Below are 13,074 nucleotides of genomic sequence, written 5' to 3'. Positions count from 1 at the left end.
TGAGCCATGCACGAGGGCAAGGGGGAGCTGACTTGGGTACAAGACAGGTTAAACAAGGACACATGGCAAGAAGGTAGGAAAGGGAAGGGGAGTTGAAGGTTGGGAAGGTTGAAGGTGAGTCCAGCTTGACAATAGGGGTGAGATGGCAAGCAGGCCTTTCCTTTTCCAGAGGCAGTTGCTTATGAATACCCATTATGTCTAGTTTTATCTCTCTGCAATGAAGCTTTCCAAAAGCATGAATAATACCTTATTAGGTAGAGGGTAAAGCCCCTCCTTTTCATCCTGCTTTGATTCATGCTTCCTCTGCCTTGGTGGCTGCCTTGTACATGGTGCTGTTAGAAGTGCAATTATCATTCTTCCTGGTTGGGCGGTATGAAGGGCGTAGCCTCTCACAGTATCTCCTGAAGGCTTATTACTCAAGAGAGAGGAGCTGTGCACGAGAAGCCAAATTAAACTGAGCAAAGAGGAGGCTGTTTCCACCGCAGGGATGGAACAGATTGTTTTGCTGAAGACCAGGTCAGGAGCTGGTCCAGGGGAGAATGTAGCTGGAAGCCTGCAATGTAGGGAGCTTGCACCATGGAGACAAAAGGCAGAACACTGTGCTTCTTTGTGGCTTAGCCTGCTTCCCTCCCTTTTGTCCACTGCTTTACGGATGTGGGATTCTGCTTGACAGTGGAATATTGTCCTGCACAGACTTCAAGGCTTCGAGTTGTACAATTGTGACCCTCTTCCTCTGGTTTTCTTCAGGATCTTGACTGTTGCTTGTTAGAGAACTATCCAGACCTAGTTTAAAGATCCCAAGTCATGGAAAATGCAGTGCATCCTTGAAAGAACCACCTTCTCCCTTCCTTTTTTAAAAAGCATCACTTTTCTCAGCATGAATTAATCTGTTTTTTAGCTGTCTCTTACCATTGCATCACCATTGTTTTCCCTCTACTTTTTGGCAAGAGTGCCTTACACACCACTCAGTGGTCTGCTTTGAGGGGCAAACAGTGTCTCCATCTCTGTTTGCCAGGATTTCAGATGTCTCTGAAGCTTTCTGAGCACCAGGCAGCAAACAGTTAAGGCAGCTGAGCCACAGGTCTCAGAACATTTTGCTAGGGAGCCAGGTGAGCAAAGAACAGATAAAGGCAGCACCTGCCTATGGGTTTGGAACAGCCTGGGGCCATGGATAGAATGTAAATACACTCTGAAAATCTTATTGTCTGACACTGTGCCAGCGTCTTCTGGGCTCTTGTCATGGAAAATATTTCAGCTGAGGTCATTCAGTCAGCAAAAAACCAGGATTTAATACCCTCTGAGGTGCCAACTTGCTTCTTTCTTTGTGTCGATAAATAAACAATGTAGGGTAGCATTTCATGTTGCCAGGATGATCTTTGTTTCATTAGGAAGGGCTTAAATGTTGTTGATTCTTTTTTTTTCTTTTTTTTCTTTCTCCTTCCTCCTCTTTAAATGCAAAGACTGTATGTTTCTGCTCCGTTTCTCTGTTTGCTCCTCCTGGCTCAAGCACACACCCAGCTTTTAGAGTTAGAACTAATGTCTGCTTCTTGTAAATCTCTGCTGGCTGCCCCAGGCTGTGTTTTTAATTCCTTTATTCTGCTTTGAGATGAGTAGGAGAAAGGTGCAGCTTTTTGAGATGATGGAAGTTGCCATTTCCCTTCTTCAGTCAATTAGGTGCTTTGGTTGTTTTCAGCTAATTCTCTAAAACTTTCCATTGATGATAGCGCTAAGGGGCTGGGGGGAGCTGAGGGATCTGGGAGGGAGAAGAGGGAGGGCTGGTAACTGGATTATCTACTGGTGGGATGACTGATTTGCTGCCTGTGCCTCTGGGACAGAGAAACAACCTGACTTCAGAGCTGTATTCAGAGCAGCTCAGCTTCTGGTCAGTCAGATTTATGGCTTTTAATTGCATTTGTGCTGTGCCTGTCCTTTCTCAAGAGTGACATGAGATGTGGTGATCCTGTCAGGGCATTCGGGGAAACCACTGCTTTTTCTTCCAAATCCTTGCAATGGGAAATTACTTCAAAGCTTGCATGGAGCTTCCCTTAGTTGTGTGTCTTTGAGACATTTCCCCACATCCTTCAGCTCCAGACCCTTCCACCACTGCCCATTTTGGGTAAGTCATGGGTGTGCAGACACTGCTGGCTGAGGAGGAACCATCTGTCTAGAGGTGATCCCTACCTATTGAAAGCCTTCACTTCACGTATTTTTTGGCCAGTTGACCCTCCCTACCTCCTCTGGGCCTTGCTTACTGGCCTGCAATACCCAAGCCCCTTGTGGGTGGTGACTGCCTCATACAGATGTTGTAGAAAGCACGACAGTGCCCCGGCAAGTCCAGCAATGGTGGTCCCTTTCTTCCACTGTGTTTCAGCAACAGTGTGAGAGCAAGGGATGGGCTTTGCCTTCTGAAACATCATCTCTTTCTGCTTTCAGGCAGGAAGGAATGAGATCAGTCTTTCCACATCAGCACTTTTCTTTATCTTGTTGTTTTCTGCCCTGAGTCTGTCAGGGTCTGTGGCTCACCTGGTAATGAGTCTGCAAACCTTGGGGCTGGGAATCGTCTCACCTGATTTTGGTTATCTAAAACTTAGACATAAAGTTTAAGATTGTCATCTAGACTCCCTCTTTGCTCAGTGAGGAGTGATAAACAGCCCATGCCATTCACCTTACCCACTCTAGACGTCTGCCTTAGGTTGGGATGATTCACTCTTTGGAAGCTCCCGTGCACTCCACAAGCTGTCTGGGAGGCATAGGGGAACATTCAGATCTGGACCCCTAACTCTCACAGGGCTCTTCATCTGAGAAATCCAGCACCTGCTTCTTTTTACTATTTACCATGGATATTGTCTGTGTGCAGGGTGGAATTACCCTGTCCCTGGCTTTAAGGGGAGTGACCTGTGCCCAAGTGACTGTTGAGATATCTTTGTGCTGATTTTGGTTTTGATGGAGGTGGTGTTCTGCCTGTGGTGGCCCAGAGGAGCAAAGGAGGTTTTTAAAGTGAGGAGGTAATAAGTACTTTGTCAAATGTTGTCATTCTGCTATCATTTGTTTTCAATCAATCAAGTGGATTTTAAGGTTACCAGTTTCAGAGCTAATGAAAAAATATGGGGGCCTGCTTTCCATTACAACTGAAGATCTCAACTGCTTTATATTCACCCTTATGTTAATCTGTGATGTGATTGCTTATCCCTGTGTATATCTTTGAAGGGGAAAGACTGCAGGCATTCCCCACCCCACATGAGATACAGACCTTAAAATACAAAGGGGAACATAGAGCTTGGAGCCGAGCTAATCTTCTTGGGTTGCTGCTGGGAGCACAATGGTGGCAAATTGCTGTGGCAGTGGACCCTGCTCTTCAACCAAAGACAGGAACTAGGCTGACAGGACAATAATAGTGTGTTGGCTCAACTGGCAAACACACATCCCCTTTGGACAGACTCAAAATGTTACATTGAGAAGCAGTTAATACACCGTTGTGTAAGGTTCCTAATGGACTGGAGCCAGAATGCTCCATTAACCACACACACATAAAATATTCATTGAGCTTGGGTTTTGTTGCCAAGTTGGAGAAAGGGGGAGAAGCTTTGTGTATAGAGATAACACTGTCAGTATTGAGGGCTGAAGGGAGGAGTTGATGATGTGTTCCGAAATCTTTTATTCTTTTTAAGAAGAGAAGTACTTTTGATCCTTGGCAGGGGGCTAAGGGGTGCAAAGAGGATTAAATGCAATACCTGCCAGGTTTTACATTTCATGTTTAATTGACCAAGGGTTGAAGGTACCTCCTGCCTCTGTGCCAAAATCCCTGATCTGTTCTGTACCATGTGATTTCTGCAAATTAAACACAGGGTCAGTCTTTAGAAAATAAAAATATTGCAAAAACCACAGTTGTGTTCCCCAGAAGGTTGGCTTCTAAATAGAAGAAAACTTCCCTAAGCACAGGAAAGTGAAGACTGTGGTGATAGGAGGTATTAGCACCAAGATTTCTCTCTGGAAAGCACATGCTTGCCTGTTTTTGTGCTAGTTTTAGGTGTGTGGTAAAAGAAGCTTTGTTTTCTGGGTGCTGAATGTACAATGAACATTTAGAAGAGATTTGATTGGGAGAATTGGCTTGACTTGCTGTTGGTGCTTCAGTTAGGAGACAATGAGGCAAATCATAAAATCGTGTTTCAGACTGAATGAGTAAACATGTGTGCAAAAGATACTGTCCATGTGACCCCTCTCTATTTTGCCAGAAGGCAACTTTGTGTATCCACTTAAGCCAGACATGCTGGAAGAACCACAGTCCCGCTGAGGAGGAAGAGGCAGGCTGTGGTGCTGTGTGGGATGGATAACTGGGAATATGAGGCCAGGAAGGGAGCATGTAGTGGTTTGCCTGTGCTCTGGAGGCATTGTATCTTGTGGTGTCTGGGCAGCCTTTGAGGGGGTACTGGAGAGGAGCTGATGACCTTCCTTGTGCACCATGTCTGGTCATGGTTGTGTGAGCAAGAAACACAAGGGAGAGGTCCAGGAGGCAAAACATAACATTTTGATAGGGGAGAATGGTAAAGAACAGGAGCTCCATTACAGCATTAAATAAATACTTGTCCCAGACAATGAGAGACCCCCATTGTGTGTCTAAGCAAGTGGTGTGGGAAGAAAGAGGAGAGATATCTTAGAAACAGGAGAGATGCTCAAAAATGGATGGGAGGGATGATGTCTTCTGAAATGGGGACAGCCAGGTTGGTGGCACTGGGAATGAAAACAAACACTGGGAGGGTCTTCAAAATTATTTGAGAAGAGATCCTGGAGAAGAACACACTCGTCCTGATGGCAAATTTCCTTCTGTGCCTTCATGGCAGGACAGAATAGACACCAGTAATGTTCAGATAATCCAAGAGTCTAAGCAAATCCCCAGTTAAATGAGGCACTCACAGACTAAGACCGTAAAGTATCTGTGCTTTCCTAGAAATATTAAATGCATATAAGGTAAGGATGTGGGTGAATTGCACTGTTGTGGCCTCACAGAAATCTTACTGAATGAAGCTCATCAGTACCAACACTGCACTACCAGGATACTCATGATGTGGAAATAACAGGAATAGATTTTGCCATTGGAGGAGTGACTCACAGTTGGTTGGAAAGCAAAGTGCAATAAGATAAATCAATTATCTGTATCATCATTTGCCACCCACTCTCTATGGATTGGATGTTGCCATGCCAAATCAAGAAAAACATTATAATAAACTTACCCTTTTAAACAGCTGACCATGGCAGTGAAAATATCTATGAAATACTTTAAAAAGATCAGAGGCAATGGACAGTATGCAAGAAAATAGACTGGAGAAGATTTATCCTACTTAGGATATAAAGGGCAAATTTTAATTTATATTTCTAAACAGACCAATAAAAGACAAAATTAATTTTTGGCTAAGACCTTGTTTAAATTATAGCTGTTGCACTGAAGAATGGCTTCACAATACTGACCAATTCATGGTCGGTTAAATTACTTTAGTAGGAATAGCAACACTAGGAAAAACCCAAAGACCATGACAGTTTTTATTTCAAAAACATTGTAATATTAAGAAATTTAATTCATTTTAATAACGTTAATGAGTAGAAAAATTAACTAAGAGTGTAAGTACTGTACCTGTATAGTGGAGAAAACATACCTGTTCCCAAAATTCACCTAACCCCCCAAAAAGTTACTACAGTTAAACAATGGAGGAAGGGGACAATAAAATGGTGTCTTTAAAAAAGTGGAAATCACACCTAAACAAAGAAATCAGAGAGGAATATAATTTCTTACAGGAGAAATGTAAACTTATTGCAACACAAACTAAAGTGGTCTGAGGAGTGACTCACAAAAACCATGGAAATCGTAACAAATTTCCTTCAAATACGACATGAACTGACAGGTTCAGCCAATACTCAAGGTGTGAAAGGAGGTCAGCAAACCCACTGACAGCAGAGGCACTGCCTGCACGGCCAGCAGGAAAGTCCTCCAAGGTTTGAGCCCAGCAAATGGTATCTAATTGAATTGTTGGCAGAAGAGCTTTTAAAACAGACGTGAATGAAATGAACAATAGCGAATCACCAGGACAAACAATATTCACTCAAATGTTCTAAATTGCTCTGGGGTGAAACTTCTGGGTTCAGTCAGCCTCAATCCTAGCAGAGGTAACTAATGCAACACCAGTCCTAAAAAGTGCTCCTGCAGGGATGAAAAAAACTGCAGGTGCCTCAAGTCTGGCTTCTCTACCAGGAAAAATGGAAAGGAAATTACAACAGATTTAGTGGCAGCATACGTAAATACGATATAGTGCGGGCGTGCTAACACGACCCTTGTAAACTAAAGGCATGCACTGCAAACCCTGGAGATCTTCAAAGGAGTGAATAAGCATCTGGAAAAGCATGTGACACCTAATACAGTGTGGTTGCGGTTTTGAATGGATTTTGAAAAGGTCTCAGCAAGGTATGAAGAAAAAGATACCTGTAACTAGCCAATTTTCACACTAGAAAATGTTCATGTTCCTTTTAGCGATCCTTTCGGGGTGAGGAGGGGAGGGCAGTTCTTGTAGAGTTTCTGGGGCAGGGGAAACTATGTTCTTCAACAGCCCTATCTGGAAAAAAGCATTAGTAGGGAGGGCAGGGAAGTCATTCATGCCAAAAAATCACTATCACAGTGAAAACTAAACTTTTTTTGGTCCTTTTCTCAAGGGTCTTGAGAGACTGGGCAATAGAATGGTAGACAAAAGTCAATGTTAATACACATAAATAACACAGGGGAAAATAATCCTGACCATTCATGCCTCTAGGTTGCTATGTTCTCTGTGGTTTCTGTACTTAGGAAATTGATTAATAAAGTCATGGTTGCTCATTTTCCTGAAATGTCAGATAAGTACTAGAAGTCCTATAAATGTCAAAGAGAGATTTTTGGAGTTTTTTTAATAATTGACAGCAAAATAAAAAACTTATGCCACTGCAGTATATAGAGGAGAGAGACAGAGATGTGGATCTTCCTGTAGTGTTCCTGCATTCTTGGCTGCTGCATGTAGGACTGTTCACTCAATTTCAGAAAAGATGTATTAGGAGTAGAAAGCATAGCAAAGAGCAGTAAAAATAGCTAGAAGTATGAAATCTCTCTTTTTTTTTTTTTTTTTTTTATGGAGAAGTCTAAATAAAGTAATGCTTTTCAGCCTTGAAAATGGAAGAAGCATTTGACAGAGGATCATAAAATCATGAGTGATATGGAGGAGATGAGTGGGAACTGACCATTCCTTTCTTCTTGCAACATAAGAGCTAAGGGTGCTAAAGAAACTAGATCGAGAGGGGCATTGAATAAATCGTGTACTTTTAAAATTATTTTATTGTGTAAGTGATGACAGATACTGGAAATAGCAAAATGAAATAACTTTGAGAGGATGAGTCAAAATTCTGTAGGATCCATTCACCAGAGACTTGCAAACACAAGGGCCTGTGTGGGCTTGGAGATTGCTTCTAGTCCCTAAATTGCCAAGGGCCAGAAGCTGGAGGACTGTGGCCATTCTGTGCATGGCCTGTGTTGTGTGTTTGTTAAGTATCTGCTTTCGGACAGAGTTGTTGGTAGGCTGCTGGGCTAGATAAAGCTTGGCTTTACCTGCACCACCATGTTTGTATCCCTATTCTGCTAAGGTTGAACCTGCTTAACTCCAAAATTTGTTTCCTCCTTTGTGTTGTCCCGTAATTCACTTGGAAACACTCCTTTTCCTTTCTGTAGGTGTGTGTGAACTTTTAGCCCAACTGCCAATACTCAGCTTTTCCTGCTTGATGTACAAGCTTCTGCATCCTGACCCTATGGATCCCTTTTTATATTTGGAGATCAGCAGTGTGTGTTTTCTTTTAAAAATCACAATATTTCAGCCAGATTCATGAAATCAGTTGATTTATAAGCCCTGAGTTAACAATGCGTGTAAACAGAGGACTAACTTTACTCATGTGCTTAAGTTCTGTGCATCTCAACCACATACTTAAGTGCTTTGCCAGATAAAAATAGAGCATGATTTAATAGTAAGCCTGACTTTCCATTGTGCTATTTTAGTTTTATGCTGATTTAACTCCAGCTAACTCAGCCAGGATACAGGACTTGGTTTGGAGAAGACAACTTTGGTCTGAAAACAAGTTATTCCAAACCCTAGAGCTGGAAGAAGTTCTCTAGGATCAAAGATTTACAAGAAGGGGTGTGAGGGCAGAGTGTTAGGCTGCTTCTTCTGGATTCATGATATGAGTTTGAGTTTCATGCTGGAATTGCACAACACCCAGATACAAGTGGGTGTCTGGCCATGCTGACTAAGTTAAAAGCATCCAGATGTGAATGTTTTGGCTATGGAAACTTTTGTGCTTTGAATGTGCTAGCCCAGTTTCCTTGGGAGAATATTTGGACTTCTCCCTCTGCTAAGATTTCTTTTTCAGCATCATTTAAAATGTTGAGCAATGTAGTCATTTGCCTATAATACAATATATGGATCGGCCCCTTGAAAGCTAATCACAGGCCATTTCAACTGGATTTGCCTAAAATATTAACAGGTATTAGGAGAGAAAAAGTACTGTTCCTGTTTTGAACTGAATTGAAAAATCAAGAAACCTCAACAGGGCTTGAGAGAGGAATAGCAGGATATTGTAAATATTGCGCTAGAAGGATAAGATGCTGCACCCACCCGGATTTGATAGCAGTACAAAGACATGGAAATGAGTCGGGAGACTGGATTCTTTAATTTCTAATGTTGCAAGCTCTTAAATCAGAGAATCAGCAGCCTGATTTTGTTTGTACTACAGTCACCCAGCAGTTTGAAAAGGAGACATCAGACTCTTCCTAAAATAATCTAGATTTATACTGATTGCTTTCAGCTCTGTGTGAATAGCTGACCTATAATTTGAAATGCTACTGACTTGAAATTGTTGAGAATTCTTAGTTTTGAGTCACGTTATTGAATGTATTTCTTTGTTCTGAATTGATTATTTAGTAGGGGAAAGGAGAAGGCATGAGAAGTCCCTTGAATCATTTGAAGGAAAGATTGGTCCTGCTCCACTGAAACCCTGGGTCTACAGATGTCCCCTAGGAGACCTTTAGTGAACATCAGACAAAGAATGGCAGTAGAATTTTCATTGCACTCTCTCAAGTAAGGGAAATGAGGAATCAGGACAGCAGGTGGAAACCTGTAAGTATCTAAAGGATGATGTAGGGAACATAGAGTAATATTTGTAATGCTTTGCAAGTGGCTGGGGGTTTTAAATTTTTTGCCTCTAGCTCTAATGTAGCCTGCAAAGGTTACTGATATCTAAATTTTGTGTGTTCCTCTAGACGAAAAATATAAATGTGTTCTTATAGAAAAACTAGAGGAATTTCTATATCTCTGAGTTTCTTGAGTGACTTACCCCTCACATTTGTACTGAAGTCTTTCAGGACTGGTAAGATTAGTTTCCTTTTTTGGTTGGGTAAATGCAAACTAATATCAGATAGTGTAGGCAGCTGTGGATTGATATGAATGAAACATCAAAACTCATCAATATCTGCAGATATTTTCTTGACAGCAGTAGAAAATGTCAGGGCTGGAGCTGCAGGGTGCTGGAATGAATATTTTTTTGCCAGCACATATGCGAAGGGAAGAACAATTCCCTTGAGTCTAGAGGTAGGAAGAGTTACCTGCACGGAGATGTGTGGTAGCTTTGTCTTTCCATCCCAGCAGAGGAATGCTGAAATAGCATCTTTCACTGTGGTGATAAAGCCAGACTAGTTTTGAAATGAGTGTCTGCTGTCTTCTGCAAATAAGATTGCAGCAGAGGGTTTCGTTGCTCCCCAGCCCCAATAAGAAATACGCATTCTTCTTAAAACACTTAGGAAAATATTATGAAAAAGCAGTGCAGGCTTTTTGGGCTGGTGTGAAATGGGTGTAGAGATACTATGACTAAAACAGAGGTGTAAGACTTGCCTTTAATGGGTACCTCATCTGGAGAAATTACATAAACTTCAGGGCTTATCTTGCAGTTCTGTGCACAGACAGGTGTGTGTGCTCTGTCTGAACATAGCAGAGACTAGCCTGGGTCACAGAAATTGAGCAAGTCATCTTCTCTGGGACCCCAAGTTGGGTTTTAGGAGTGTGGAGCTCCATTCCTCATTTTGTTATAAAGTTTTTCCGTGTTTTTCTGCCAGTTCTGCCAACTTATTGGTAGGTACTTATGCATAGTACTACAGGCTAAAATATTTGTGCATCTGAAAATATATAGGGAGATGTGCTCTCCCACTCTTGCAGAGAAGCAGTGGAAGGATTCCTGAGTGCGGTTATGCCACCACTCTGATTTTGGGACTGGAATCTCAGCCGTAGAAAAATGTTCTCCTGGAAACAGCAAACTAAGAGTGGGTTGTCCCCTCCTGCTGCAGCATATCCCCAAGTCCTGGTGCAAGGAACTGCTTTTCATGTGGTCAGTTACATGTCCCAAAACATTTACATGCATATGCACATGTTCTCTCTGGTTTTTTTGCACTTGAGCATAAAACTCAAATCCCTTTCAGGTGTGAAACCTCCATATTCCCACCTCTGGTTTGCTGTGTATCTCACTAGGAGCAATATGGGTGCACAGATAGTGGCTTCTTTCACAGTGTAGTTGTCCAGCTCCAATTCACTGTTCCTTTTCCCTTGTACTGAATTGCTTGCTAATGCCAGTATAACCTCTGCTTCCCTCCCTCTCTCATCCTCAATGTAAATTGACTTGCTGCAACCTGCTACTCTCCAGAAATTACAGAGCCTAGGAAGATAATTTGTTGCTGGTGCTGATATCATCTGTTTATTCTAATGCACCAGTCGGGCTGTGCTCGCCTGCACACGGGGAGAAAATGACCTTCAGTAGAATCACAAACTTAACTCTGGAACAGCGTCTCCCTCGGCAGCTGACTGCTGGGAATCTGAAGTATTCAGGGAGGCAGCAGCCAAACCAGTGCAGAGCGGGGCTGCCCCCCAGGGCGGCAGAAGATAACCTAGAGCTTTTCTGAGAGTAAGAAAATATTGGAATACTCACAGCAGATTTGTGGCCTGAAAAAATGCTGTGTCCCAGATCTCTTTTAGGATGCTTGGATTCCTTGTTTTCATAAGAGTGAAAACTGCTTCTGCTACTTTGCTCACTAATGCCCAATTAGAGTTCAATGCTAGTGTGTCAAGGAAGGTCTGATTAGGACATTCTCCCTTGGAAAATCAGATAAATAAGATAATAGAGTTTAAAGTAAATAATCCATAGGATTAATCCATCCAATCCATCAATTGGCTGACTGGTTGTGATAAAACTGATAATAGTGGCACAAAGAGACCCTGTTTTGTATCTTATGAATAAACAAAAGATGAATGTTTTCTCTGGATAATGGAATAATTTTCACTTCATTGGTACTCAGGAGAATATTAATCAGGTTTAAAGTTACATATGCAAATCTCACTGGGTTTTTCTAACTCCAAATCCTAGAGGTACAAAGCTGAAGAACTTCCTAGGTCTTTATTTTGATTTCTGATAAGAAACACTGAGGAAGTTCTAGAGGCTAAAGAAATCTAAATTTAGATCAATATTTGAAGTAGATTGCTATGATCATTAATAATTTAATATTCAAGGAAATTTAAGGATATGCAAGGAATACATAAGGAATAACATACTAAAGCAGTGTATCACTTGGAGACATCTATTACTGTTTTTGGCAATTAACTTTGGTCAGCTTCAGTTGGATTAAAAAAAAATAAGTCCCTCTGGTTGATTATTACACTAATGTTGATGGGAGAACCTCTTATATGCCTTAAACTTGCTCCCATACGTATTCTTTCATCAACTCAAATGTTACAGTATCAAATAAGAAATAGCAGATGGAGTCCAGCTGTTTCAGTTACAAATTTTAAAGTGGGATTTGTAAAGAGGTTTAAAGTGTAAATACATCAAATAATTGTGTTCCTAGTGGGATCCATTTGTTGCACTGAATTGCTTAATGGTGTGGCAGTGACTGTGAGAAGGGGTGAACTCCACTCTGCTGGTGTTAGCAGGTGATACAAGGGCCAGATTAGCATGGTTTGGATCCCTTGGTAGAATGGAAGTAGCAAATAATTTTTCTTTTCAGGATCCTACAGGTAAAGGAAATTAAAAATCTGAGATCTATGTACCAGATGGAATAGACCGGGCTGAGAAACAGGGATCTGGAAAATGATTGAGGGCTTGAATGCATAATTGGCTGAGTGTCATCTCTCACTCTAGTGCTGTGGCCAAAGGGTCTAAAGCAATCTTTGGATCCTTTCTAATGCTTGCGTGATATTCCCTGTCTCTGTACTCAGGGATTGCTTTACTGCTGTGTTTGGCATTGGTGCAACTACTTTGGGAACAGTCCATCCAGCTGTGGTGCCCACAATTAAAGAAGGATGTTGAAAACCTGGCAATCTTTCAGAGAGGAGCCACAAAAATGACTGGGGGATTGGCAAACGCCTTACAGTGCAGTCCATCTCCTTAGCTTACCAAACAACAAGTCAAGAGAAGTCTGGTTTTCAGGCATGCTATATAAGGAAGACAAATTCAGAAACAGAAGCTCCTTTGGGCAATAGTATTATAAGAATTAATAGTCAGAAGTTGGATGAGTTCATACTGCATATAAGTCTTCAACTTTAACAGCGGAAACCGTTCTTGGAGCAAAAGTCAGAACTACGATTTATTTGCATCATTTGCAGTAGAGATTGGATGCTTTTCCCATCAGTTACACTCAGGTTCATGCAGGATATTCATTCAGAGCAGCCTTGTTGCTGGCATCCTTTCAGGAGTCAAACCTAGCTGACCACAGCTGCCCTCTGGCTCTGTTAGCTTATAGATCAGGATTTTCCTTCCAAACTGTTTGTGATCTAGAGACACAAAATCCTTCAAGATGCTAATTCTGCTGTCTGATCTTAAGCTCCATTCTTCAGTTTCACTGTAGGATTGGATAGAATGCGAATTTCTGGAAGAATTTGTACGTGAGATTTTGTTTGACCATATGAAAAGCTGAGGGACTAATGTTCATTTTAAAACCATTTATCTGTGTTTACAATTCTCATATCAGCACACAGCCTT

General features: G+C 41.7%; 1 long non-coding RNA gene across 5 annotated transcripts in view; it reads left to right on the top strand.

The window, feature by feature from the left end:
* The window catches only part of LOC121671115, a 62,406-nt gene that overhangs the window by 39,311 nt on the left and 10,021 nt on the right, over positions 1 to 13,074 (top strand). Inside the window, exon 7 of one of the 5 annotated variants that reach the window (XR_006018398.1) lies at positions 8,979 to 9,173. The exons of the other annotated variants lie outside the window; for them this stretch is intronic. This is a non-coding gene — a long non-coding RNA (uncharacterized LOC121671115). The remainder of the gene's footprint in view (positions 1 to 8,978; positions 9,174 to 13,074) is intronic. 5 annotated transcript variants of the gene reach the window in all.

The sequence above is a fragment of the Corvus kubaryi genome, unplaced genomic scaffold (assembly GCF_017639235.1).
Source record: "Corvus kubaryi isolate FWS band 111438036 unplaced genomic scaffold, C.kubaryi_AGA036_p1.0 37397, whole genome shotgun sequence".
Lineage (NCBI taxonomy): Eukaryota > Metazoa > Chordata > Aves > Passeriformes > Corvidae > Corvus > Corvus kubaryi.
This window is presented reverse-complemented; position numbering and strand designations above follow the sequence as displayed.